The sequence below is a fragment of the Haliotis rufescens genome, unplaced genomic scaffold, assembly GCF_023055435.1.
Source record: "Haliotis rufescens isolate VD_foot unplaced genomic scaffold, xgHalRufe1.0.p SCAF_11, whole genome shotgun sequence".
NCBI classification, from domain to species: Eukaryota; Metazoa; Mollusca; class Gastropoda; order Lepetellida; family Haliotidae; genus Haliotis; species Haliotis rufescens.
In genome coordinates this window covers 15,493,379-15,519,362 of record NW_025963791.1, presented here as the reverse complement: position 1 = coordinate 15,519,362, position 25,984 = coordinate 15,493,379, and the positions used below count along the sequence as shown (strand labels likewise).

At 42.6% G+C, this 25,984-nt stretch overlaps 1 protein-coding gene across 4 annotated transcripts in view; it reads left to right on the top strand.

Moving 5' to 3' along the window:
- The first annotated feature begins 4,494 nt into the window (after window positions 1–4,494).
- LOC124150872 overlaps window positions 4,495–25,984 on the top strand; it is a 38,832-nt gene continuing 17,342 nt past the window's right edge. For 2 of the 4 annotated variants that reach the window (XM_046523034.2, XM_046523031.2), the window contains exons 1-2: window positions 4,495–4,632; window positions 19,766–19,851. The gene's annotated coding sequence lies outside the window, so the exon portion shown is untranslated. Of the gene's footprint in view, window positions 4,633–13,806; window positions 13,917–19,765; window positions 19,852–22,460; window positions 22,908–25,984 lie in introns of those variants that run through there. The other 2 variants (XM_046523032.2, XM_046523033.2) reach the window with 2 other exon arrangements.

The window sequence follows — 25,984 nt, the reverse complement described above, 5'->3', positions numbered from 1 at the left end:
GGTTTATGATTAAGATGAAGTTATCATATGTCTGTGCATTTCATAAGGCCAGTAGTCGTTACATGGCCTTTGTGAACATCCTAACACCGTCGTGAACAGTTTGAACAATTCAACAATATCTGAATAAAGCTAAATTTGACTTCCTAAGGAGACACCGGCAAACGTAAATAACACATGGTGTGGATGTTTGTTGGGCTCCCCTACACATATAGGTAGGATCGTTTTCCCATATCCATTACAACACATTAATGTATCACAACAGGTAAACGTTTATCCTTATTCCTCAAACGTTTTAAAGAGTTTGTAGAATGAGTCAGCACTGAAACATAGTGTTTAATTAAGGATTATGTCCATTTTGAATCAGCCGGGAATATGATGTCCCCATATTTTCCGCCATGTAGTGAAATTAAAAGCACAATGCAATCAAAGTTTTGAAAGGTTTAATTGCTGAAAGGGTTTACTTTTTTAACAATTTGACAAAAGAGGCAAGAACTCGCTAACGAGAGTCAAGGGAGTATATTTTGGTTGTGCTGCTGATTATATATATGTCCTTTTCTGGCAGGTTTGGAGTACACATACTACATAGGTATTTTTAAAGAGACAAAGTGGCACCATTTCTTCAAGAATCCTTTTTAGAAAACTACAACCATGGCCTTAGTAGAGACGGGATGATTGATGAATAATACAACAATTAGGAAATGCAGCACCGAGGTGTCTTTTTTTGCGCAGAATACGTCTTTAATAGAGACACCTGGTGAGTTGAAATATTTCTTTCTTTTAGAGTACACAGTGAAATCGGGAAGACAAATGTTCCTGACTAATTCAGTCCTGTTACAATGACTGCGAACAGCGATATATTTTACATTGCCGCCTGGTCATAGACAACGTTACACTTATAGTAGCTTTGTTTGTTTGTTTGTTTGTTGTTGCTTAAAGCGGCAATGTTCCAGCTATATGACGGCGGTCTGTAAATAATCGAGTCTGACCAGACAATCCAGTGATTGACATCATCAGCATCGATCTACGGGATACCATGATATGCATCAACCATGACAGTGAGCCTGACCACCCGATCCCGTCAGTCGCCTCTTACGGCAAGCATGGGTTGCTGAAGACGGTTGCTGAAGACCTATTCTACCCCGGATCTTCACGGGTCTAACAGTAACTATGTGCGCACTTTGCTTAAGAAGTAAGGATTGCTCTACTCCATATGTAGTGTAATGAAGTACTCGTAGTTTTGTCATATAGTTAAAGCACGAGGGTGCGTGCTCTTCCTGTCACAGCTGACGTTAAGTGTCCCTGTCGGTTATGAGTTCATGTTCAACTTTAACCAATGTTAGTGGACTAAAGTGACTGCAAGCCTTGAAATACAGTGCTAACTGAATGGTTGCACTAAACGATACCGTAACCCACGTGAATGGGGTGTGATGTTGCCCCTTTATACCCAAAGGACCCATATGACGTTCATCTGGCTGTCACTAATATACAAACGGCCTCAACAGACCAAATACACTAGCAATGAACTTCTCAAACAATGTACTACATTGACTAGTTCTATTTGTTATGGTCCACAGTTGAAAGTTAATCAGGCTTAGAGCTTTTTGACCAGCCCTCGTACATACTTCCTTGAACACCAACGCCCGCCTTGGACAACTTTGTGACTGCCCTGACGTCAGGCCATTTTGACGTAACTCAAAATGTACCTTTTATCGCAGGATAAAGTCGGCGCCTTTAAACTTTTAGCGAAGCGTGTTAGAAATGGCGGTATATTGTAATTATTCAAGATCGACACATCTAACGACAAACGAAATACTCAGTTGGATTTAGAGCAATACTTGCAGAAGCGCTCCTACAATATTATAGGAATGGCTTCTGTATTTTTTGGCTGCAATTTCAATTTTTTTTACATAATTTAATGAAGATATCTGATATTCTTACCTGTAGCTGGCAACTCAATACAATCCCGTCAGTGATGTTAGCAGGGAATAATACAGTCTTGACACAAAGACGTCTTTCGTCTATGTTGTTTATTCAGTTTCAGTTTTAGACATGTACGTGAAACACTGATCAACCTGCATTACATTCGTCTCATACACAATCACACAGAATATCACTCACCACTAAACAAGTTACCTTTGTGATTGTATGTGTTTGCAAAGTATAAAAAATAAGATATATAAAAAACGCAACAAAATAACACAAAACACACAATAACAAAAACGTAAAAAAATATAACAAAAAAGAAACAGCAACAATAACACACACCCCTCCTCACTTCCCCCTTACTAGTGATGAAGATCCGGGCTAGAATAGGTCTTAAGCAACCCATGCTTGCCATAAAAGGCGACTATGCTTGTCGTAAAAGGCGACTAACGGGATCGGGTGGTCAGGCTCGCTGACTTTGTTGATGCATGTCATCGTATCCCAATTGCTAGGATCGATGCTCATGATGTCAATCACTGGATTGTCTGGTCCAGACTCGATTAATTACAGACCGCCGTCATATAGCTTGAATATTGCTGAGTGCGGCGTTAAACAACAAACCAACCAACCAAACCTTACTAGTGAGAATTTGAAGAGCATGTCTGTGAAGTTGATGTCCTGGAGGTTTGAAGTGTAGTTCTACCCTGAAGCATGTTTGAAATTGTAATATTTCCAACCACTTTAAATTTGACATCTACGCGCCTTGGACTGATTCCAATCAATAACTTTTATCAGGCTGAAATGAGAAAAATGAAAAACCTCCTCTTTAATATCATGGTTGTTCTTAGCCCGCAACAAAAAATGTCTTTCCATTTAGAAATGATTGCCCTTTCTACAAAATAACAAAAGTACGAGAGATGTGGGTGTACACGTGCCGTGGCTAAAGGTAATCAAGCAAAGTGGAGCAGTATAGTTTGGACAGGAATTCACATTTCCGCAGGTACAAAATATCCGACTTGGTGTCGTCGCCCTGGTCTCGTTACACTAGAAATCAATGCCGAGCTGGGGAGGACCTGACAACAAAGGTTCATGAATACGTCTGCACCACTGTTGAATGGTGCCACGTTGGGTGACAACAACTGTTTACCTTTATTTTATTTAGTTAAAGCTATACAAGCTAGGACATATATTTCAGAATAAAATGTGCTATTAATAAACAAGTAATAAACAACTATTCCAAGTGAATCTCATCTCCCACAGCGTCACATGTGAAGGTGTACCTGATGTCCCCACACACTGTCACATATATCCTGCGTCTCCGTGTACCTGATGTCCCCACACAGTGTCACATATATCCTGGGTCTCCGTGTACCTGATGTCCCCACACAGTGTCACATATATCCTGGGTCTCCGTGTACCTGATGTCCCCACACAGTGTCACATATATCCTGATCTCCGTGTACCTGATGTCCCCACACGGTGTCACATATATCCTGCATCTCCGTGTACCTGATGTCACCCCACACTGTCACATATATCCTGGGTCTCTGTGTACCTGATGTCAACACACAGTGTCACATATATCCTGGGTCTCTGTGTACCTGATGTCAACACACACTGTCACATATATCCTGGGTCTCTGTGTACCTGATGTCACCCCACACTGTCACATATATCCTGGGTCTCCGTGTACCTGATGTCCCAACACAGTGTCACATATATCCTGCATCTCCGTGTACCTGATGTCCCCCCACACTGTCACATATATCCTGGGTCCTCGTGTCCCTGATGTCCCCACACAGTGTCACATATAACCTGGGTCTCCGTGCACCTGATGTCCCCACACAGTGTCCCATATATCCTGCGTCTCTGTGTACCTGATGTCCCCACACAGTGTCACATATAACCTGGGTCTCCGTGCACCTGATGTCCCCACACAGTGTCCCATATATCCTGCGTCTCCGTGTACCTGATGTCCCCCCTCACTGTCACATATATCCTGGGTCTCCATGTACCTGATGTCCCCACACAGTGTCACATATATCCTGGGTCTCCGTGTACCTGATGTCCCCCCACAGTGTCACATATATCCTGCGTCTCCGTGTACCTGATGTCCCCACACAGTGTCACATATATCCTGGGTCCTCGTGTACCTGCTGTCCCCCCTCACTGTCACATATATCCTGCGTCTCCGTGTACCCGATATGTTCACACACTGTCACATATATCCTGGGTCTCCGTGTACCTGATGTCCCCACACAGTGTCACATATATCCTGCGTCTCCGTGTCCCTGATGTCCCCACACGGTGTCACATATATCCTGCGTCTCTGTGTACCTGATGTCCCCACACAGTGTCACATATATCCTGGGTCTCCGTATACCTGATGTCCCCACACCGTGTCACATATATCCTTGGTCTCCGTGTACCTGATGTCAACACACAATGTCACATATATCCTGGGTCCCTCGTGTACCTGATGTCCGCCACAATGTCACATATATTCTGGGTCCTCCGCGTACCTGATGCGCACCGCCACCTGGAGTGACATGTATTGATTAATGTCAGTCATCCTCTCAGTTACACGTCCTCTCCGCAGCGTGAATAGGACCACACGGAAATCGTAGAAGAGAAAGGAATTCTGTTTTACTCAGTTTGTGATAAGGAGCAGTGACGATATATGTTTTGACATCCAACTGAAGAAACCGGGTGAGTTTAATCCAGTGACAGTCGTCAAAGAACACCGTGAAATGATACACTATCTAGTATTTTTATATATCATTTTCCCAGATGTATATTACTTATATACAGCCTCGGACACAAACTGTTGCACCTGACAGAACTTGTGTGTTAAGTCAGAATATGTATGATATATTTCTGTCTCATGAACAGAAAATATCTGATTTATCAAACGACTTTTACCTAGATCTAACATATCTGGTGTTAATACGATTTATCTCTTGGTATACTATGTCGCGTCCTAGACCTGCTGAGAGGCCAATGGTTATATGATTTATCACTGGGTACACTTTGTCATGTCCAAGTGAGTGAGTGAGTGAGTGAGTGAGTATGGTTTTACTCAGCTTTTAGCAATATTCCAGCAATTTAACGGCAGGGGACACCAGAAATGGGTTTCACACATTGTACCCATGTGGGAGTCAAACCCAGGCCTTCAGCACGACGAGCGAACGCTTTAACCACTAGGCTACCCCATAGCTCCCTCATGTCCTAGACTTGGTACACTATGTCGCGTCCTAGACCTACAGAGAGTCAAGTCAAGTCAAAGATGTTTATTGTATCAAAGGCCATCGGCCCATATACAAGTTCAGAGACCTACAGAGAGGCTAATGGTAATATGAATATCACTGGGTATGCCATATCATGTCCAAGATCTACAGAGAGGCTAATGGTAATATGATTATCACTGGGTATACCATGTCATGTCCTAGACCTACAGAGAGGCTAATTGCAATATGAATATCACTGGGTATACCATGTCATGTCCAAGATCTACAGAGAGGCTAATGGTAAAACGATTATCACTGGGTATACCATGTCATGTCCAAGATCTACAGAGAGGCTAATGGTAATATGATTATCACTGGGTATCCCATGTCATGTCCAAGATCTACAGAGAGGCTAATGGTAATACGATTATCACTGGGTGTACCATGTCATGTCCAAAACCTACAAAGAGGCTAATGGTAATACGAGTTATCACTGTGAACGCCATGTCATGTCCAAGACCTACAAAGAGTCTAATGGTGATACGATTTATCACTGTGAACGCCATGTCATGTCAAAGACCCACAGAGAGGCTAATGGTAACATGATTATCACTGGGTATACCGTGTCATGTCCAAGACCTACAGAGAGGCTAATGGTAATATGATTATCACTTAGTACACTTTGTCATGTCCTAGACCTACAGTCTGGTGTAAATATGATTTATCACATCGTTCATGGTCTCTAAGACCTACGTGTGCCGTTACCAGAGATCTGATTTCATCCTTCCATGACCTAGATCTATCATATTGCATATCAACCCCTGTCCTTAAGACAAGTGTCCGATGTGCATCTTCTACTTTCTGACAAAAACTTGATGGCCTTGTCCTACACTGTGCGGAATGTAACACCCATATCAAATAATCACAATATCTACAAGAACTTGAGTCAACTGAGCAAACTGTTTCAGTGTGACAAGTTAGGAAAATAATAAGGGGCCTGTGGAAAATTGACTAACGTGAGGAACGTGTAGTGATCAAGTACCTGCAGAAAAGGGGCTTTATACCTAAAGCCACCCATGAAGATATGAGTACAACAGTAAGAAATGATGGTGGGGTTTAAACGTAGCAAGAAGAGTCTAGAAGACGACCCCCATCTTGGAAGGCCTGTGACGTCCGCAACCTCCGCAGAAATGACTCGTCGAGAATCCACGACATGGTGACAGCCGACCGGCGAATGACTAAGCGTCATATTTGCTATTTCCCAGGAGAGAGTACATTCCATTATCACAGAAACTCTGGAAATGAACAAAGTGTCAGCCCCACTGGGTTCCAAACCTTCTGACATCTCATAAAAAACGCACCAACAATTCCCGTGATAATCTAGCTCTATTTGAAGTTCTGAACGAAACCTAGGTACACCAGGTCCAGTCCAATTCCTAACAAAAAATCATAACATTCGAACCCTCTCCACCGCCAAAGAAATCAAAGACTTTCCCATCAGCTGGAAATGCTATGGCCCCCGTGTTCTTGGACATCGAGGGTGTCATCATGGTGGACTATCGTCTAAAAGGCCAGATAATAAACGGAACATATGATGCTGCACGCAATAATGGGATGAAATTAGACTAAGACATGTGGGAAGCTGACAAATGGTGTGATCTTCCGTCGGGACAATCTGCCGGTGCACAAATCTATCACTGCCATGGCTATAATCCACGAGTGGCTTCACTATTACGCCTTTCCTTCTATGTTGGGCTCAGGACTTATGAATCAACCATCGCAGAGGGTTTCATCTACAGCGCCAGACCACAGGTGACACCTATAAACATTCAGTGCCGGATGGATGGGTGGATGGATATGGGTGGATGGATGGATGGATGGATGGATGGATGGGTGGGTGGATGGATGGTTGGGTATTGATCAAGCAGACATTGCTTCGAATTCTGGAGTTTAAAAGTAGTAACACTGCCCATTGTATGATAAAGAACTAGAGCATGACGGGTGCCACCTTTGGAGAAGGATACGCTCAGACTTACGCGAACACCTGGTGTCATCACTGTTTGATGGTTATGATGGTATAGGCGGAACCATGCAGTGGATTCTTACAGAATCTTTATGATTATGGAAAGGGTTTTGCCGCTTATATTCAAAAACACTGCCATGCCCCACTGAATATCAAATGGTTGGTCACTGACATGGTGTACATATTATACGGGTTGTGGTTGACCATTCATACCTAACGCATGTGATTAAAGGTGTTCAACACGGGACATATGTCATCATTTTACTGCTGCTCGGCGATTGTGTCACAATGTCGCCACTCCCCTACATCGTGTAACAACTGTATCTAGGACATACTGCGCCAATCCCCTTCTTTCCCATGGTTCGATATCGATATTCAGTATTCAAACAAACAATACAACCTGATGTAAATCATCGGAAACCAATATATGCATAGTATAGTTGTTTATGAAGTTTGCTAAATCGATAATTTCCTTAAGATTGATTTATTTTAAGACGTGTAAGGCAAAGTCGATTAGGTTAATTGATACCAAGAAACAGATCGGTGTTATATAGACATTTGTGTCGTTTTCTCAGAGTATCAACAAAGTCACAATGGCGTGTCCTAGATCACCCAGCGTATTGTGCCCCCTTTCATAGATTTATCACAATAGAATAGAAATGTTATACATTGTGTTATCGAGCCTATATATTCGTCCATTTTATTTAGATAAATGAATAGATGGAGATATGGTACATTGCATAAACGAGGATGACCCTCATATATAACCGTCATCGTTTAGGCAAGAATGCTTACAATGCATGGCACAGCGACGATAGATCCATGGCAAATGTTAATTTGTTTGATTAATTGAACACGTAATACATAATCAGAAATAATGAAAGAAAAGAACTGAACCAGATTGCGTTGATATTCGCTACCAACAGCTGATCAACTCGCATTATGCACATAAAACAAATGATTCAGTCGAAATGAAAATAAATGTTGATAATTAAGTATTTCAAAACAGGTCAACTTTGAAAAATCTAATCAATTAAAGAAAACACGGTATCATATTGTTTCCCTGACTTAACAATTATTTGTTGATCATTGGGCCGAAAACTCTTGAAAATATGTTTAGGTAAAGTTTGGATACAAAAAGAAAGGTAAACATTAACTGTTCCTGAAGTATTTGTTTGTTTGTTTGTTTGTTGTTTAACGCCGCACTCAGCATTATTCCAGCTATATGACGGCGGTCTGTAAATAATCGAGTCTGGACCATCAAGACAATCAAGTGATTGATATCATGAGCATCGATCCGCGCAATTTGGAACACCCGACACTGGTGAATGAAATAATCTTGACTCTGATATTAATTTTACATAGAATACAGTCCCTGAAGTTATACGGGGTGTGTTCTCGGTAAAAAATGATAACAGAGTAAAAATTAATTCGTTCACCAGTGCAGGGGTTTCCATTATCTAATTATATATATTTTTGTCGTCCACTGCGTGGTTGGCCCTGTAGAGATTCGGGTTAGAACAGGTCCCTAGCAGCCTATGCTGGTCGTAAGAGGCGTCTGGGTCGGGTGGTTTGGGCTCGTTGACTTGGCTGATACGTGTTTACGTGCCTTGTTGATCACAATATCGGTCAATGGATTATTTACAGTCCGCCGTCATTAGCTAAAACACTGCTGAGTGCGGCGTTAAACACGTACGAACGCACGCACGTACGCACGTACGCACGCAAACGCACGCACACGCACACACGCACACACACAGAGAACAAAAAGCAAAAAGACACTGCAGGGTTCAACCAACTTAGTGTGTGATGAACAAAGTTCAACTTTGGCAATTTGAATGATGCGGACTGGATACGGTACTCTGAACTGATAATAATGAATTATAATGCAACCCTGTATTGTATCACTTTCACAGAAGCAGCAGCAGCAGCTGTTTATCACAGTTTGAATACATTCAAATTCATGTTAGATACCAGCTTGCTGTATGCTTATTTGCACTTATATCTCTTAAGTCGCTAAGGCGGATCATCCAATGAACGACCACGTTTAAAGCTATCAGGTGACATGTTGCCCATCACATTGCCGTGTAATGTAGAGAGATGTGCCAGATACATTGATTTAATTTTACATTTATGAAACACATCTGCGATATTCAATCAGCCCAGCAGGTGAAAGCAACATACGGCAATAACTGGAGCCCGGATGTTGAAGCAATTAGAGACAGATTGTTGTAAGTACAAACCACTCCGGGCACATGGGTGCTAGAAATGCCCTGGCGGCGGAGGAGTCGGGCGGAGGAGTCGGGCGGAGGAGTCGGGCGGACGGAGATGATAACGACGCATGTAGTCCTGTGATAATGTAAAACGCGCAGTAGACAGCGACACAGACGAATATGTATCGGCCCACTATGCGTGTTCATTCTCTGATTTAGGTGTGTATAGAGTGCTCATGAGACGTGTGTACAGAGCGTATCTGAGAAGTGTACAGTCTGTGATATGGGCGTGTCTAGAGCGTATCTGAGAAGTGTATGGTCTGTGATATGGGCGTGTCTAGAGTGTATCTGAGAAGAGTATGGTCTGTGATATGGGCGTGTCTAGAGCGTATCTGAGAAGAGTATGGTCTGTGATATGGGCGTGTCTAGAGCGTATCTGAGAAGTGTATGGTCTGTGATATGGGCGTGTCTAGAGCGTATCTGAGAAGTGTATGGTCTGTGATATGGGCGTGTCTAGAGCGTATCTGAGAAGTGTATGGTCTGTGATATGGGCGTGTCTAGAGTGTATCTGAGAAGTGTATGGTCTGTGATATGGGCGTGTCTAGAGTGTATCTGAGAAGAGTATGGTCTGTGATATGGGCGTGTCTAGAGTGTATCTGAGAAGAGTATGGTCTGTGATATAAGCGTGTCTAGAGTGTATCTGAAAAGTGATCGGTCTGTGATATGGGCGTGTCTAGAATAAGTTCTATTACATGTGAAGTGTGTACGGTCTGTTATTCATATTTGTTTAAGGTTCATCTGTGACGTGTGTACGATCTGTGATATATATGTGTTTAAGGTGCATCTGTGACGTGTGTACGATCTGTGATATAGGCGTGTTTAGAAGTACATGTGACGTGTGTACGGTCTGTTATATATATGTGTTTAAGGTGCATATGTGACGTGTGTACGATCTGTGGTATAGGCGTGTTTAGAAGTACATGTGACGTGTGAACGGTCTGTTATATATATGTGTTTAAGGTCCATATGTGACGCTGACGATCTGTGATATATGCGTGTTTAGAAGTACATGTGATGTGTGTACGGTCTGTGATATATTTGTGTTTAAGGTGCATCTGTGACGCGTGTACAATCTGTGATATAGGCGTGTTTGGAAGTACATGCGACGTCTGTACGGTCTGTTACATATATGTGTTCAAGGTGCATCTGTGACGTGTGTACGATCTGTGTAGGAGACATGCTGGCTAATGTCGATATGTTTAAAACCGACACACATCAGCATCCATCCTGCAACTTACACACACACATATTACCTCGAGCACAGCTTCATCCCTACCTAAAATATGTTTGCGTAAACTCTTAAACACCACCATCGATTGCCTCAAAGTGTATGCTATGCCACTGGCTTCTACAGGCACACGACAGGTTATTGGACATTAGCTTTGTTCTCCCTACTGCGCCCACAGAGATGCGGGCACATATTCATTCATTTGTTCAGCATAGGACTGATATACTTACTACGGTGTTAACCAGGAGTTCACTCGGGTCAGGCAGATGTGTATTTCCGTTAGTCTACTCTACTAATGTCCCTCCGTTGAGTTAGTTACATCTCGTTGCCTGTGACAATAGTAGATTTGTTTTAAACAATCAAGCCAGTGATGCATGTTTCTGAAGCACTGGTTTGCTGTAAGGTCACGTACATTGCGGCACGAACACAACCTGTAAATTAGGTGAGGTGAGGTGAGGTGAGGTGAGGTGAGGTGAGGTGAGGTGAGGTGAGGTGAGGTGAGGTGAGGTGAGGTGAAGTTAGGTGAGGTGAGGTGAGGTGAGGTAAGGCGAGGCGAGGCGGGTGATCAAATAGGTTTTCAAGATTATTGGGCTTAGATAGCACCGTGCATGCACGCGCGCGCGCGCGTGCGTGTATGCACGTGTGCGCGTGCGTGCGTGTGTGCGTGTGTGTGTATGTGGGTCAGGGTGTGGGTGGCTGTGGGTGCCTGTACTACTCCGGTGAGGTGAAATTGGGTTTAACGTCGCGTCCAAAATGATTGCACTTACATAGCGACGTACATGTACGTGTGTGTGTTTGTGTGGCTGCTTGTACTAGTCCCGACTGATGCCAATTTATAGTGCTAGCTCACTGAGATACCATGTCGCAGTTTAACATGAATACCCCACTCAGACACAGTATACTGACTCCGAGCCGACCAGTCCTTGTTTTAGCCCCTTAATGCCGAGCGCCAGACAGGGTAACAACAAGTACCATCTTTTAACGTCTGTTGGTATGACGCGGTAGGGGATCGAACCCCGTAACTCGAAGTCCCTTAGAACATCGAACATGCGGTATAACCGGTTCGAGGCAAGCGGATTAGGCTACGGAGTGGAACTTTATGTCGGGACCATCTCGTTACATCGTTTTAAACGGACTTCTCTGTACGTGGTATAAACATTTACTACTTTAAAAAATGTGATTTTTAGTCTAATATGGTAATATCCATCTAAGCCGGTTGACTGGAAAAACCGAGGTTGAAGACAAAGCGGTTGATATTCCTTAAGTTTTGATTGAATATGAATACTTGGCTTTTGAATCATGACATGTCGTACATTCAATACAAGGAGAGCTAGACGACTGTTTACCGGCGTTCTAAATGCTCATTTGATTAAAAATCTTTCTCAGTAACAGTATAACACAGGCAAATATTTTCACACGAAACCATACCAGTCTCATAACACTATCACTCGTCGGTCTGGTCTAGACTCGATTATTTACAGACCGCCGTCATACAGCTGGAATATTAGTGAGTGCGGCGTTACGCAAACAAACAAACGGTTTCAAAGTTGATGGTTTTTATAAGATGAGTTTCTTTGAGAGGCATTTAAATTTTGGAGTACTGAGTAAGGATAATATATATGGATGAATGACTTATTTAATACAATTAAAAGCGACGTTGTTCATCCATATATCTTATGTTTACTTTATCTGTTTGGCTTGCTGCAGTTTCGACGTTGTTCAGTCCGCTATTCTGCGCGTTTTATGTATCCAGATTTATTCGGTGTCATTACGACACTGATCAGCTATAGATTCTCGGATTTCCTTACGTGCGGTTGCGGGGTTGTTTTGTCATATATTCTGTCGTTTTCGCGAGGTCCAGTTTCATTTGGTGCAATTTCAACGTTGTCTAGCGCCACATTAGACAGTATATTCTGTCGTTTTCACGAGGTCCAGTTTCATTTGGTGCAGTTTCAACGTTGTCTAGCGCCACATTAGACAGTATATTCTGTCGTTTTCACGAGGTCCAGTTTCATTTGGTGCAATTTCCAGGTTGTCTAGCGCCACATTAGACAGTATGTTCTGTCGTTTTCGCGTGGTTAAGCTTCATTTAGTACAATTTCAACGTTGTCTAGTGCCACATTAGACAGTATATTCTGTCGTTTTCACGAGGTCCAGTTTCATTTGGTGCAGTTTCAACGTTGTCTAGCGCCACATTAGACAGTATATTCTGTCGTTTTCGCAGGGTCCGCTATTATTTATTTTAGTCCAGTTTCAACGCTTTTCGGATCCATGTTCTGAGGTTTCAAATGGGTCCAGTTTCATGTACCGTTTCAAGGTTGTCTAGCACTCCATATTTCCAGGTGGTCAAATCTCATTTCACTCACGTGGCTTCCGCGTTGTTTAGACCCTATAGCGTGAGGTTTCCAAGGGGTCCAGTTCATTTGGTGCTGTTTTAACGATGTTCGGCTCTATAATCAGAGATTTCATCATGGTCTAGTTTCATTCATGAGTTTCTCATATGGCCCAGTTTCAGTAGATATGTTTTTTATATGGTCTACTTTATGTTGATGTGGTTTTCATATGGTCTAGTTCTGTCGATGTGGTTTTCATACGATCCAGTTTCAATTGCTGTTGCAACGTTGTTCGCCTCTATACTCAGAGATTTCATCGTGGTCCAGTTTCATTTATGAGTTTCTCATATGGTCCAGTTTCAGTTTAACCTGATGCTGTTTCAATGCTTTCAGCTGTATATTCTGTGTCTATATACTGTTCAGCTGATTACATACGGTTTCAGTGTTTTCAAGTTTACATCACGGACGTGTTAACCTTGTCCGTTACCTTTACATTAATTTTCTTCAAGTTCAACAATTTCTTCGAGTAGATCACTGGTTGTCAATTTTAATGCTCTGCGAATTCCAAATTATTTTGGTGATGTCTCTGCTTGCGACCATTGTTTTGAACCGTTCCGGTCAAGGTCGCCGTTGACTGAAGCACCAGCACAGTAATCCATACTAAGCAGGCATAAATATTTAACATTTATTTTGAAATTTATTGATTATGGTAATAATAGAAACAATGCATATTCGGAGCTAAACGTCAATAACTGGAACTAAGCACTTTCCCAACACATTCCCTAGCCTGTGTGTTTATTGCCTAGATAGGGCAGCATCTGCTTGACACCTCCATCACACCACCTGCAGATGTGACTTACACATAGTCACACGAACAGCGGGACTCAGGAAACGAGCCAAGTAAATCAGGTCAGATATATAGATTTATATGACTGACATATTGTTTATGTATGTAAACTTATGTATCATTCGACTTCCGATAGCCCCTCTCTCCGGATCCATATATTTGCGGAATGGAAAGGATGGGTAATGTTTATATGCGTGTGTATGCTATTCAGTGTAAAACTATCAGTGGGTGATGGCGTTCGGATGTCATCCTCGCAACAACCTGTAATAGTCTCAAGCCGAGTTGTCGATTAACTTAAAAACTAAATGTGGTCTGAATTCAGTGAGGAAGTCGGTCGGATTTCCTCACCATTGTCCATAAAACAATTTAAACTGCGCACTTTGTGCAATTCCATAAACACAAAAAATCCAAGGTTATTTGGTTTTAACTTTTAACATTTCTTTTTTTGTCGGTTTGAATATCCTAGAAATCTTAGATTGTCAATAAAAAATAATTAAAATACATGCAAACATATGTTATTGAAATGTTGGTTGTGTCAAATTTAAAATAGAAGCAGAATGAAAGTTGTGTAGGATCTGGTGAGTTTCTTTGAAAGACAAATCTTTAAATGTCGATCTTCTTCACCCATCCCCACCCCCACCCCACCCCCACCCCCCACACGAAAAATGATAGAATATGGATTTTGGGTTTAGTGTTTTAATTTCGTTCTACTTTGATCCCCCCCCCCCCCCCCCTAACAAGTTATTTTTATTCGACGTTTGAGACGTTTTGCTTTTGAGTCAATGGGTTAGTACGCAGCATGGATAGAGACGACGTACATTCCTTGGGGAACAGGAAACCACGTGCACTGTTTGACATGTTCTAACCAGGAACCGGTTGAACCCACATCATGCATCGACCAACTGGAACAGTCCAAGTTGAGTTCATACAAGATAGTTCCGTCATCCATAACAAGAAAAGTTATCAGTCGCAGCACATAGTGTCTTTTTCTGGGAGGCCTAAGGACAGATTTAGACACACAGATAGAATAATGTTCCGTCTTAAGTGTTATGATTGCTGCTGACGCTCCCCCTGAGGTTTCAACAAGTGCTTTAAAAACATTAACACCTTGAGGGCGCGGTGCAGTGCTGTGTACAGATTGAATTAAAGCGTCCTCAACAACACATTAACCAAGCTCAGCTAGACACGCTTATTGCTTATTGAATTTCTCCCTGATCCAACTAGTTCGCAGCGTTTAGTCCAAACAGAAATAGACAGCAGTAACAGCTGTGTTTCATAATGGGCAGAGGGCGTGTGATGGCGGCACTCCGATACAAATGTCCTTGTGTAATGAAGCTCCGAGAGTGTGAGATGGTGGCGTCATAAGGTGCGCGACGCGGCGCGTGGCGTTGCATTTTGTCGGGTTACGTGGCGTCATTTTTCATTTCTTGACGTCTGTTTTCCTCTAACTGTGACGCCCCACAGAAAGATTACCTAAAGATATAACTGTACCTCGATGGCACAAGCGCATTGCGATAGCCACGTGGCAATGAATGCAGGGTATGTTATTGGTCCAGCAAATAACAGTCTTTGCCAAAAGGGTATTTTGATGTTTGTATTTTGATGTTAGTTTTCGTTCATGTGCAACTACACGATTCATGTGTAATCAAAGGTACAATTTTATACTATAATTCGCGGATCCTGGATGTTGGAATGGTCGCAGTTCAAGAATGTTAAGGATAACTCCCTAGGTACAAGAAGCACGTTTGTATCATCTTGTGGTCGCTTCCCTGAATATATTTAATGCGTGAGTGGAGTTTTATACCAGTTTTAGCATCACCTATATTCCGGCGGGGACACCACGTACAAGATATCCATGAGGGGAATCGACCCGGGGTCTTCTTCTAACACATGGTCCACTAGACTATCCAACTTCCCCGCTTATAATAGTGGCATCAATAGTGTGTATATTTGTTTTTTGTTAGATCTGTGTTGCTAACGATCATGGCACGAAGAGGTGCTTCCCTTAAGGTCCCAATGTTTAATGGAGTGAATTTGGGTTAACGCCGCTTTGAACAGTATTCCAGTTATATCACAGCGTGTCAGCTTAATGTGTGAGCAAAGTCCTAAGTCTCAGATATTTACCACTTTGGTGAAACCCAAGGGCAGGGGTATGGTGCTGACAAATCCAGAAACATCCTGGATGCCAATCCACGATCAAAAGTTTCTGGCGTGATCAAGAATTTGAACTGAAAATCATCAACACGGCTGACTTTGTGGTTGGTTGGTTGGTTTGTTTGTTGTTTTACGCCGCACTCAGCAATATTCAAGCTATATGACGGAGGTCTGTAAATAATCGAGTCTGGACCAGACAATCGAGTGATTAATATCATGAGCATCGATCCACGCAATGTGGGATCGATAACATGCATCAACCAAGTCAGCGAGCCTGACCACCCGATCCCGTTCGCGCCTTTTACGACAAGCATAGTCGCCTTTTACGGCAAGCACTGGTTGCTGAAGACCAATCTACCCCGGATCTTCACGGGCTGACTTTGTGACCTCATCGTGAAGCTTCTTTTGAACCCAGACATCTGTTGTCTAGATGAAATAATCTGCATTATAACATTCAGGGAATTCCTGCTACAACTAATCGAAAGATCTTTGAGCACACAAAGCAAGCTCCTCGCCGATAAATTAACATAAATATTACATGGACGTTCTAGAATTAGTGTAGGGTTACTTATGAGAAGGCATATTACATTACGATCAATAGCCTGTCAGCTACATCTAATAGTTTCCTGTGTGAATGATCCTATTCGAGAAAAGGTCGCGACTCATGGTGCGACGAACATGCATTTGTCTTATAGGGGCCCTTGCTGTTGCTCATACTTTCAGTCACTAGTTTTACCTGGCCTCCATGTTAGTGCTGGAAATACTAAATGGGCTTCTTCCAACATGCATAATGAACTACAACCATAACGCAAAGGGTTTCAAGCAGAGGCCGAGGATTGAAAAACTTTAATTAAGCGTTCGACTATTTCCTCTAATTACACACACACAAACAATACAGACTGGTTCGTATATCGATAGCTTTGATAATCAATCAGCGCTATGCAGCAAACAATAAAACAGCTGTTGCTATTGTTAAAGAATACAGCATATAATTCATTGTTTATGGACAGGTGCCACCTGAACAACAAAGGGTTCGAGGCAGCTGATGGTGAACTGATTGCCATTCGTCCACTGACGAGCACAGGTGGACAAGAGGGCCGACATCGATACATATAATTTACATATAATGTCGCAACACAGGTCCTAACCTTGTTCATTTATATCACAGGCGCCATCTTGATTACTGAGCTTTACGATAAGGTCGTCGGTCGAAACTAAAAGTTGAAAGGACATTGATTTGAAACAAATCCAGTTCAAACCAAGTATGAACAAATACAAAGTACGACTATTCTGAGCTCGACCTCGAACGCCGCACCACGGGAGTTCTGTAGATACAAATCCTGGTTGAAAGAAGCTGATGGGGCTCCTGGTAGTCCATTACTAGCGCTGCTGAAAATCGCCTGGGCTACTGAACCGGTGTACCAAAACATGGTTCAGACTATCAGTGTACCAACACATGGTTCAGACTACCAGTGTACCAAAACATGGTTCAGACTACCAGTGTACCAACACATGGTTCAGACTACCAGTGTACCAGTGTGGTAATTTAAACCATGGTGTGACCTTGTTGTCGCAAACTCTGCTACCGTGCTTCATGGTGTGACCTTGTTGTCTCAATCTCTGCCGCTGTGCTTCATGGTGTGACCTTGTTGTCTCAATCTCTGCCGTCGTTCTTCATGGTGTGCCATTGTCTGAATCTCTGCCACCGTGCTCCATGGTGTGACCTTGCTGTCTCAATCTCTGCCGCCGTGCTTCATGGTGTGCCATTGTCTGAATCTCTGCCACCGTGCTCCATGGTGTGACCTTGTTGCCTCAATCTCTGCCGCCGTGCTTCATGGTGTGCGATTGTCTGAATCTCTGCCACCATGCTTCATAGTGTGACCTTGTTGTCTCAATCTCTGCCGCCGTGCTTCATGGTGTGACCTTGTTGTCTCAATCTCTGCTGCCGTGCTTCATGGTGTGACCTTGTTGTCTCAATCTCTGCCACCGTGCTTCATGGTGTGCCATTGTTGTCTCAATCTCTGCCACCGTGCTTCATGGTGTGCCATTGTTGTCTCAATCTCTGCCACCGTGCTTCATGGTGTGACCTTGTTGTCTCAATCTCTGCTGCCGTGCTCAATGGTGTGACCTTGTTGTCTCAATCTCTGCCACCGTGCTTCATGGTGTGCCCTTGTCGGAATCTCTGCCACCGTGCTCCATGGTCTGACCTTGCTGTCTCTATCTTTGTCACCGTGCTTCATGGTGTGCCATTGTTGTCTCAAACTGTGCCACCGTGCTTCATGGTGTGCCCTTGTCTGAATCTCTGCCATAGTGTTTCATGGTCCGACCTTGTTGTCTCAATCTTTGCCACCGTGCTTCATGAAGTGACCTTGTTGTCTTAATCTTTGCAACCATGCTTCATGGTGTGACCTTGTTGTCTCAATCTTTGCCACCGTGCTTCATGGTTTGACCTTGTGATGCAGGTCTCAGACGTTTACCACTTCGGTGAAACCCACGAGCACGGGTATGGTGACAAACCTAGTGACATAATCGGGGCGAACGGGGATTCGAACCCTCAATCATAGGTTTCTGTCGTGCCCAAGGGACGCAACTCTGGACAGCGAATCGCGGCGCCTTTAGACGACTGGGCCATCCATGCCCCGCTAAGTATCTTGAATTTTCAACATAACGTCTTGAAATACTAGGTTAGTATCGTGAAATTTCAAGAAAAAAGAAATGGCCCTAAAAGGCTTCCGTATCTCTGTCCACAGCCGCCCCGCTGTCCTGTTCACTCGGTTATTCAACACACACAAGGGTCCATCATATTGATAACACAACCAGCACATTTTCTTATCTTGTAATTAGATCAGGACTGATTAATAGTATTTTATCAACAGTGTTTTGAAGAGTCAAACGTTAATGGCTGGATACAGACAATCAAATTACCCCTACTGTCAGCATCGAGTCTGATGCATGTCACGGACATACAAACTGCCGTTCAACCAAACTGGATCAGTTGATGAGACACTCCATCTTAATTGTTGTCATGATTGTTGTGTCATTCGCTGAAGGAAATAAATGACATTGTATGTAGTTGAATGATAACTATAAATTCATTTAAAAACACAACTTATGGCAATAAAAGCGACACAGCCCTTCCCATATTCATAAGAATATCTCTGCTAAAAGCAGTCGATTGCGCGATGCCGCCTCAATCGTGAGCATGTCAGTGAATCACTATCGAATAGTGATAATAATAATGCCAGGTGTTCGGGAAAGGCGAGCCCGTCACAAACACTTGCAAAGGCAAGTCAAACAACAAATCAGTGTCACATATTATAGCTTTTTAAGAAGTTGAACCAGCTTTGAACCCCATATAGTTCCCAATTAAAGCTGGAATAGTATCATCTTCATACCGAACACTCCTAAACTCCTGGAAGGACTTTGGTACTCTATAGTCACCGCGTGCGAAATCGGCAACACCGGAAGCGCTCGTTAAATCTCCAACATCATCATCATCATCATCATCAATCACTGAAAACCAGTGATGCCACCAGGTGTTCGCGAAAATGGTGACGATTTAGAGTATTCTGAACCTAATTAGACGTATTTCAATATGATTATAAATATTTTTTCGAGCCATTCTTAATGCTTTTTGGAAATTATACATTTTTTGGCACCTACCAGCAGTCAAAGATAATTTTATGTGATATCCATAAGTTAATAAGATTGTTTATGATTATTACCGTAATGTTAATTGTTTGTTTCAACTGTTCAGGTACTGGTGCACTAACATCTAACATCAGACGGGGTACAGTGGTGAGACCTAGCTCCAGCATGTCCGACCCGTCCTAACAGGGGAAGGTAAGATGGCACTGTTTTTATAATATTCCTCTCGGGGATAGGAGCGGTGGGGTAGCCTAGTGGTTAAAGCATTTGCTCGTCACGCCCCGGGTTCAATTCCCCACAAGGTTATAATGTGTGAAGCCCATTTCTGGTGTTACCCGCAACGACATAGCTGGAATATTGCTAAAACCGGCGTAAAACCATACTCACTTACTCAATGACTCTCATAGACATATCGGTGGAAGACAAGGTGTGTGTGAGTGTGTTGGGTTTACCGCCGAATCACGGCGTGTCCATTTGATGATGGAGAAACAACAGTAATGCAGATCTTTGACGTTTACAACACTGGTGAAACAGCATGGGTATAGTGCTGACGGATTAAGAATCTTATCAAGGCGAATCTGGGATTCGAACCCACTATCATGGGATTTCGACATCCCAAAGACATTTCGGCGTCTTCGATGACTTGGCCAACCGTGCTCCCAAATGGGAGTGAGAGCGAAACGCGCGACCACTACTGTCTCACAGCGCCTCACCGTGAGTGAGTGAGTGTGTGAGTGAGTGCACAGCGCCTCACCGTGAGTGAGTGAGTGAGTACGCCGTCTACTCAATATCACGGCGGGGCTCACCAGCAATGGGTTTCACACATTGTACCCCTGTTGGGGAATATTTGGGTGTTCGGCGTGAGGAGCGAACGCTTTAACCACTAGGCTGCCCCACCGCCCTGGCATTCAAGAGTAACGGCGATGGTATCAGTGAAACAGATAGATAATTGTGCCAGCTTCCCCTCGTCGAGGTATGGCGACACACTATGCCAGCCAGGTTATTAAAACCTATCTACCGACACACATTTCAAACTGTCAGGAAAATTGAATTTGAAAAAAAATAAAATTACAAACGTTATCAATATGTTACCATGCCGAAAAGTAGTCCCGAAAAACTGCAAATTTAAAACAAAAAAACCCAACTATGATACCCGTATCAAATACATCATCATCGAATAGCCATCTTATTTGTTTCATTTAGCCACCACATGGCTGCATACTTTTGCCGGGCAGTTTAATCACCTTGTTCAACCTAGTTAAAATAAGTGGTATTTGCATGACGGGGATCGGATAAATTTGCATTCATAATATAATCTCAGCTCCCTGGGGAGAATGCACCCCAAGCGGCCTGTTAGGCGCGAGAAGGTTTGCATATACATTACCATCTCATCCTATTGGGTACCCATGATGGTTGACCTGATGGACATTCAGAACAATAGTAGTAGCGGAATTCTCTTGTGAAGGCGAGGGGTCGGGGATGTAATGAGAGAGATGGCCTCAATCAAAGGAGAATACATTTACATATAGTTGAAAACACACGTGACCCGTCTGGCTGAAACGTTTCTTAGAATTAGAGAAGGAATTACCTCTGGCAACCATGCCAGTCAGCCCAGACACTAACATAGAATAGTGCGGCCACTCGCGTCAATCTCCGTGCGAGAGACATGGTTTGTTCATTTCCTGGCGCTGCGGGACAGGAAACGAGCCCTAAACCTGGACTTGCTCTGTGGTATATGTCAGAGATCAGGTGTTAGCTGTCACGTGCCATGTGTCCAAGGTGTCATGGGTGTCGAGAGTCTGGCACCAGAGGTCTTACACAGCCCATAGCGGAGAGCTGGTGAAAGGCGTTTAATTGTTCAGAGAGGTCACTTTGTTTTAAGATGGTTGTATACAGTCGACAGTCTCCTTGATATAGCTGACTATTTTGTCCCAGACAACCTTGCTAGATGTGTTTAAGGGAATTCGAAAATCGGCATTTTTTCTCCACATCTGTTTGCATGAAAAGAATTCAGCATATCATATCATGGATACTTGTTTTATCAATGCGGTAAACCAATCCGAAAAACTTGGTATCACGATCCAATAAAGCGCATCATATAATGGATACTAGTTTAATCAATGCTATAAACCAATCCGAAAAACCTGGTATCAGTAATACGATAAATATGCAAATGAGGTCACCTAGTAGGAACTACTTTTAACCCCCAAACAACGATTACATGTCTGCTTGCTCAGTGTTGACTAACGTTTCCAATATATTTAGATATGGGTTCCCGAACTGTAGCGGTCTCTGTAGACAAACATAGCAGCATATAATTTGGCACTATTTGATACTAGGGCACGAAAACATTGTATTCATACGCGGTTTCTGATTGAAGTTACTTCATTAAATATATAACGTCTTAAATATCGTTTATTTTGAGAATAACATTATATTAATATAGAGATTTGCACTCTTGTGTGTTTCCGTTTCGTAAATACAATATAATATAATAACAAGTTTCGCGATGTTTATTTTGTATTTCTAATATATGAGACAGTATAATATATGTTTTACGATATGGAAACACAACCAGTTTTGCTCACTTATATATAAAATCAATCACGGATTCTCGCACCGTGTGAGTCGGTGTTTACATATTCCATGCTATACATTTCAAAGCCAACGCTATTTCCTTTATATATGAATAATATCGATCTTGTCTCGATGGTCTAAATAGCTGAAGGTGCGCCCACGAAAATTCTGTCGTTATTTTTCCTGTAACAGATTGTCAGATTTATGTGAGTGGCAGTGTTTTTTTTAACTTGACGGGAAATTAACGGTGAATACATTCCACTGGCAGGATGTAAGATTAGGCTTCTGCGGAGGGATGCAGATTACAGGATCCCCAGGAAACGTATGTTGATTGAAAATTCCAATTAGTCCACGTAACAGTGACTATTTATGTGACCAGGACAGTGTGTGGTTCTCTGACACCACTGTTGGTGCTGGACGCCATCACTCCGGACAACCTAAGATAGTACGTCCACAAATTGAATGAGTAGAACCGGTAACAGCTCAATTTTGTTGTTAATACTCCTCAAGCTACATTAAGCTCGGCTAGTACGTCATTGTTGTGCAGGGATTGGTGAGATTCGCACCTCGTAACACATACTCAAGCCGGTTTTGTTCGTCATGTCAACTGCAAGTGGACGTATGTCCATTGAAAAGTACAGCGTTTATTGAGGGAGGATGGACATTGTATCAAGGTAATGTAGTTGTGATGCTTTTCATGCTCTTTTCTGTGAATATCATGACATGGGTGAAATACTCTTCAAACTGCGTTAAACCCAACGTACTCTGTTCTGAATCCTTCAGAGAATATACTTATCTGCCCGGCAGAATGTAGACTCATGTTTAATGATGAAAAATGAAACAAACAAGAACTGGTTGTTCGATGGTGATATATTCGATACGGGTATCATAGTTGTGTTTTGTAGCACAGTGTCTGCAGTGTTCCGTCGACTGTTTTTGGACTAGTAACGTTTTGACGTTTGTAATGTTTGGTCAAATTCAATTTTCAAGTGTATATTTTCTTTTGCCCTTAACATCAGGTGAATATACTCAGGTTTTGGTTCCAGCATGATCAATAGTAAAAAGAATTCATTTTGGGTGTAACATGTTAGGCAAATGTACTTGATAAAGATCATGGTCTTCTCGGTGAATTTTAATATCAATTATCTACTGGATGATATAAAATGTAACATACTATGTTCTGCTGCCATGTTATAAACTGTACTATTCCCTGAAATTAAGGTCGCTATCGTGTTAGCGTTTTGTGACATATTCGTGCGTTCCATCGTCCTTACTGTTACTATGATGTTTTTAGCGCACCGGTCTCGAATGAGGGGATGTTTGTTTTGATCAGAAGTGTATTTTGAACAATGCCAGTGATATTAGTTAAATAAACAGGAAATATTAATACTTGTAAAACCATGGGAAGCTGTTGTCAGATTACTGTCGCTAATATGCATCACATGTGTGGGATTTGTTTTCCTTGTCCCAGTTTAGCCACAGAAACCACGCACCTGTCCTAGAAAATCCATAAATAAACAGATGCGGTTGAGATGTTGTTTATGAATACACTGAGAATGAGGTATAAGTGCACAGCGACTATTTTCACAAGTCACCACCCTGAGCCAAGGAAAGGAAATAACCTCTAATCTCTACAATGGCTCCATAGTCGTGGGATAGATGACAATTCCAGAGGGGAGCGTGTGTATGGGATGGGGTGTGTGATGGTCGGGTCGGTAAAATGTTATGCAGTCCTGAGACCAATCTCAGTTTTCACAATCACATGTTCCATTGGGCGTAAAAGGCAAAATAGTGGTAACAATTATATGAATGGATCACTAAAAATCAGTGATGACACCAGGTGTTCGCGAAAAGTGAGAATAAGAGACAGAAAGTCCTGCTCTACAAATCAAAAGTTCAGGTGCATCATTAACGTGTAACGTATCTCTGTCCAAATACATGACAACATAACGGTATCCAGTTCCAAAACAACTTTTATTGGTAAACATATTGGTAATATGGAAATATTACCCTATGCACAGAAACGGACAGTGATGATATAACAAGTGCCATTATAGCAACGGATACGCCCTCTCTATGTGGGATGTCAAGTATCATCGAAACCGAAGGACGATCACGTAGAACCATCTCTAGCTCGAGAGCAACCCACTCATCGTTGTGCGTACTCCCGATAACGCTATCTACACATCTAAATCCAGAGATAACTTGAGTATTGAGTGGAATAGCTATGGTGCTATCGACTCCGTCGTAAAACGGTTCACTATCGCGATTAACGACATTTTGTACGCGTTCTTGGTGTTTTCGAAATCTCGATTCGAAGACAGTTTCACAAATTAAGGTTCAAGACCAAAGCGTCTTCAAAACAGGATTTGACGTTTGAAGTGGTATATTCATTATAATGCGACATTATTACTGATGTGTGACCACTCTTGGTGATCGTAACGTTCCCAGTGCCTTGTGTTTGCCATATAAGTATACGGAAGAGGGGTTCCAGTAGTGAGAGGAGTTCCTGGATGATCACTCCGGTAGACCAACATTCAGCTTTGGTTGGTTGATGGAAAGTGTCATCGTAACAATGTATATTTATGACTATGGTCATCGACTGGTTTGCCAACTCCAGACTCGACACGCTGGTCGCCCTGATGCAACCCAGGTATTTCTGTTAGGGGCGTTATGCGACACCCCTTAAGTGTTGTGGAACGACAGTACCTGACGATACAACGCGGTCTCGCTGATTTAGGTAACGTCTGCATACATTGCCTTCATTCTGTGTCCATTGTACGATTTCTCGTCACGTAGATGTGGCGCCATCAATAGCAGTGCATTAGTACATTAACTGTACATTAATGTGATGTAATGATATAATCCGGTCTAGGCCTGGCAGCCAGCCTGTTAATGACATCAAGAATAAAGACGATGTATTGATGTGCGGAGAGAAGCCCATCAGCTGAGCTAGCCACTGGCGTGGACTTGCGAATTAGCTCGACCCAGCCTGGTCATACAGTACAACTGACCCGTCCTGGACTTGTACATTCAGCGCAACTGACCCGTCCAGTACAACTGACAATTGTACATTCAGTGCCCCTTATGAACCTGTACAATCCGGGCCATCCACTGAACACTTCGGTGAAACCCAAGAGCACGGGTATGATGCATGATCAACCTTGAAACATAATCGGGGCGAACCGAACCGGGATCAGAACCGGGATTCCATCTTACGTTTCTGCCGTGCCCAAGGGACGCACATCTGCACCATAGACTACTGGGCCTCCCGTGCATCCACACCAGAAGGAGTTTACAGATTAAGGTGACGGTCACAGCAAGGTTTGAGAGTTGATATGGATTTTCCATGCAGTTGTGAAAAAATGATTTGGATATACAGTAAACTACGTTAATAATGAACACGCTTAAAATGAACTCATTTTTTGTCCCGACCATTTGCTTTTCATATGCTGTATATATTTGAACTACGGTTATAAGGAGCTAAAATTAACGGTCCCACTGAGTTCGTTATAACCGTAGTTTACTGTATTTTATTGATATTAAATTTATTTTATGCATATGACATCATTCCTGTACTTCATTCTTTGAGACTGTACTGTATTCGGGATGTCTTTCCCCAAACCGGAAGTAACGTGAAGGTGGAAGAAGACTTTGGGGGCTAAGGGGGATGTTGCTAAGGGACAGCTTCTGTTTAACAAATAGATTTGTAGATCAATAATTATCATTCGACGTTTGTGCTGATGATGTC